Genomic DNA, 4,627 nt, shown 5'->3' with positions numbered 1-4,627 from the left:
ACTTTTTAAAATACTGACTCTGGTCCAGACGAACACATCAAAATTTATTTTGCACTAAAGAACAAAGTTAGTTTAGAGGAATTTCTAATGTAGTGATTTTACTCCATACTGCCCACCTGAGAAAAGTTTAAGCTGCATTGCTATGCATTCGCCAAACAAGAAAAACCACCATGCTATTGTGGCACTATGTTAAAGACAGAGACATGAAAATAGTAGCCCCCCATTTTATTTTATGCTCAGAGACACTTTCTGTTAGTGAGGCCACTGCAATGTCAGTTTTACTGTTGTACAAGTTCCACCAGCAGAGGGCGCTCGGTCCTGTACGCATCGGTAGCTGACGCTACACTAGAAGAAGTAGTGTCAGTGGTGAAGAGGCAACGTACGGCCTGCGCGCCAAAGAGAACTGATTGTCATATTTTTCTGTTTTTACAGGTAAGCTGGGTGGTCGATAATATAAACAGATGTTATAAGAGTGACAGACAGCAGTGGCGATTAATGATAAATGTCTTGTTTGTGCCGAATGTTAAGCTAAAGAGCTAATTCCCAAGTTCGTCCAGTTGTTAGCCTGTGCCGATCCAAGTGTTAGACTGTACCGAAACTCTGTGCGCTCGGTGCAGGTATTTTTGGGTTAAAGCCACAAGATATATGTTTTGCACAATAAGAGAAAATGTCAATTGATGTAAGTTTAGTTCATGAAAAGTGAATGCTGTAAAAATTGTCAAGAAAAACATTTATTTGAAAGAGATCTAGTTTGATAAATACAGTTAAGAAGACAGGTTCATAAATAGATTAAAACAGTAGTAAAAAACCAGATAAAACTGTAATGAGAGTTCACTGTGTTATTTATGCGTATAGTAAAATGTATTTTTGTGATTTAAGCAGTTTAGAAAATTGGTGCATATGAATATAGGACTGTATAAGTTACTTGTATAAAGTAATGTTTGCTACACTAGAAGAAGTAGTGTCAGTGGTGAAGGGGCAACGTACGGCCTGCGCGCCAAAGAGAACTGATTGTCATATTTTTCTGTTTTTACAGTGTTTCTGTAAAAATAAATATGTTGCACGGGAGATGAGTTGGCCCATCATTTCAGCAGTGTAACATATTTTGGCGAGCCAGCCAGGAGGTGGCGCTAGTGAGTCAACACCATCACCAACCACCTTCTTTCCCAAGAGACGAACCTTCAATCAAAAGAAATGGAATCTCTGCAACCTCTGCGTGATGAAGTGAGTGCAGCCTTGTGGCAGTTGGAGAGAGAGCATCTTGTGGACGTCTGCAGGCGACTGAAATGTTCCGGCCTGGACAGCGCAGAGTCTCACAGCAAGACCAAGAGGACACTCATCAGGTTGGCAGAGGGCATGTTTGATGATGTGGAGAAAAGTGAGGAAGAGGATCAAGTGAAACAGTTTTATAAAGACATTGCTGTATACATCCAGAGACTAAGCAAATGAGAGTGTCATTCAGAAAGGGATCTCCATGGCACAGAGTCTGGGCAAAAGAAAGATCTTGAGGACACCACATGTGCTACTCCAACACAGATTGCAGATTTCCCACCCGGAGCCCGACCACAGGCGACGCGAACTCTTCAGGAGGTAACATTGAGGAGGGAGTTTAAAATCTGTGGGCAGATTGGAGAGCATGGGCAGAAGGAAAAACTATCCTATCTCAGCCTGATTCGCCAGATTGAGAATGGGAGTGAAAAAGGGCACTCAGAGACTGAAATAGTGGAAGCAGTAATTAGGGCCATTAGTCCAGGAACGCCCCTAAGAGACATGTTGGAGATCAAAAGTGGGTTAACACTTAGCAAACTGCTCACCATATTAAAGGGACACTATAGGGTAGACAGCCCCACTGAGCTTTACCATCAGCTCCTCAATATCTCCCAAGAGCCCAAAGAAACTGCCTTAAACTTTGTATTTCGTGCCATTGAACTTAAAGAGAAGTTGTTATGGAAAGCGGCAAATGAGGAGACAGATGAACTGTATAGCAGAGCCACCATCCAACGCAAATTCCTCCGCTCAGTTGAAACTGGGCTGCTCAGTGACTCTATCAAGTATCAGCTACTGTCCCCCCTAAACGACATAACCATAACAGATGAAGAACTGATTGAGAAAGTCAATGAAGCTTCAAAGCTAGAAAATGAAAGATTTGAGAAACGGAAAAGGTCCACTGCAGCCAAGATTCCCAAGGTCCAAGAGCTCCAAACAGAATGCCAAACAGCCCTGACATCTGCTCAGAGCCCCTCCAAACCCAGAGAATCCCCCGCTACAGTGGCCATGACAACAGTGAAAAATAAAGAGACTAAGTCAGACACACAACAGATTATAGAAGAACTACGTAAAGAGATGAAACAAATGTTTATGGCTGCTATGGAAACCAGTCACCGCACCATGGCACCAAAGCAACGAGAAAAAGGCTGTAAAAAGTGCAAAGAAGAGGGGAAAGGAGAGAACTGCCTGCACTGTTTCAAATGTGGGCGAGAGGGCCACTACTCCCGTGGATGCCGAGCACCGAGACTGTCATCGGGAAATGGGGAGGGACTACTGAGATGGGACCAACAGTAGTCCAAAGCCCACGGTCCCATAACGAACAGCCAAGCCCACCAACATCCTCCAAAGAAACTGCAGCTAGTGTCCCATCATCAGTAACTGAGGTTCACTATCTTCCCCCTCAACGAAAGTCACGGTTAGTAAGCCTGGTGGGAAACAGATGTACTGTGAACTGTTTTATGGACAATCACCCAGCCAAGGTGTTATGGGATTCAGGGGCACAGTCCAGCATAGTAAATGAAAACTGGCGGCAAAACCACCTCCCCCACACGGTTGTCAGACCCGTTTCAGAGCTGTTAGACAATGAGACGCTCACAGTGTTTGCTGCAAATGACACACCCATTCCCTACATTGGCTGGATAGAAGTCAGCTTCAGACTAGGCAGTGATTTGTCTCCAACCAGTGAGCTGCAAGTCCCAATATTGGTATCCAGTGACCCGGCTGTGGCCAGTGATCCCATCATCGGCTACAATGTCATTGAAGCTATCGTGAACCAGGAAGAAGTCAAAACCAAAGGAGGAAGAAAACAGCTAGCACACTATGTGAGTAAAGCATTTGAAATAACTGTACACACTGCACATAATGTTGTCAAGCTTGTGCAGAACAGCAGTGAAGGCACAGAGACAGGTGTGGTAAGGACTGGTGTAAGAAGAGTGCCTTTGTCAGCGAACCAAATCACCACAGTTTATGTACGGGCACACGTTAGTTCACATGCCCGGGGCCAAGACATGCTCTTTCTACCTGATGGGGCTGACCCACCACCAGAGGGCGTAATAGTCAATGATGTACTGGTGAAAATCCCAGACAGAAAAGTACCATATGTGCCCATCCCTGTGACTAACACTACAGACCATACCGTTTATCTGGAGAGCCGTAAAGTGATTGGATACCTTGAACCAGTAAAGACTGTATATGCAGCTGGCATCCAGACTAAAGTAAACAAGCTGACACAAGAGAACAAAAGTGGTACAGAGCTAAAGTCACACAACCCGAGTAACACACAGACACAAGAGAACCAACAGAGACCAAAGTCATGGGACCCCCCAGTGGATCTCCAGCATCTGGATGAAAATCAGCGAGCGGCTGCGAGGAAGATGTTGCGAGAGGAATGTGAGGCGTTTGCATATGACAGTGACGATGTTGGCTGCATACCATCCCTGAGGATGCATATAAGCCTCCATGACACAAATCCTGTGAAAAAGACTTACATGTCCATCCCAAAACCCCTGCACAACGAAGTGAAAGAGTATTTGCAAGACCTGCTTAACAAAGGCTGGATCACACCATCACGGTCCCCCTACTCATCACCTGTGGTGTGTGTCCGCAAGAAAGACGGCACCCTCCGCCTTTGTTGTGACTTTAGGGAGCTCAACCGCAAGTCAGTCCCAGACCGCCATCCAATCCCAAGGATCCAAGACATGTTGGATGCTCTGGGCGGGAGCTCCTGGTTTTCTGTGTTAGACCAGGGTAAGGCGTACCACCAGGGTTTCTTGGATGAAGAAAGCTGCCCCTTAACCGCCTTCATCACACCCTGGGGGCTCTATCAGTGGGTACGCATTCCCTTTGGCCTGAGTTCCGCACCCGCTGAGTTCCAGAGCAGCATGGAGCACTGTATGGCAGGCCTCAGAGACACTATCTGCCTTCCATACCTGGACGACAACCTGGTGCACAGCAGCAGCTTTGATGAACACTTGGAACACATCCGCCTTGTCCTCCAGCGTTATAGAGAGCATGGTGTTAAGCTGACCCCAAAGAAATGTGAACTGTTCAGGCGGAGTGTCAAGTTTCTGGGCAAGCTGGTAACAGGTGAAGGCTACACAATGGACCCGGCAGAGTTGGCCCCGGTGATGGCGTTAAAGGAAAAGACACCTGTAACTGTCGGAGAGGTACGTCAAATGCTTGGTTTCCTCTCTTATTACAGGCCTTTCATCCCCAACTTCTCCCGTGTAGCCCATCCACTCTACAGCCTGCTCAGCCCTCCATCTTCTGAGAACTCTGCTCCAGTCTCAGCCGACAAGTCCAAAAAGGAGGTGAAGAAAAGTAAAGGCCACTTACCATCACGGGTGCCCGTTCAGTGGAC

Source organism: Pelmatolapia mariae, linkage group LG20, assembly GCF_036321145.2.
Source record: "Pelmatolapia mariae isolate MD_Pm_ZW linkage group LG20, Pm_UMD_F_2, whole genome shotgun sequence".
Lineage (NCBI taxonomy): Eukaryota > Metazoa > Chordata > Actinopteri > Cichliformes > Cichlidae > Pelmatolapia > Pelmatolapia mariae.
This window is presented reverse-complemented; position numbering follows the sequence as displayed.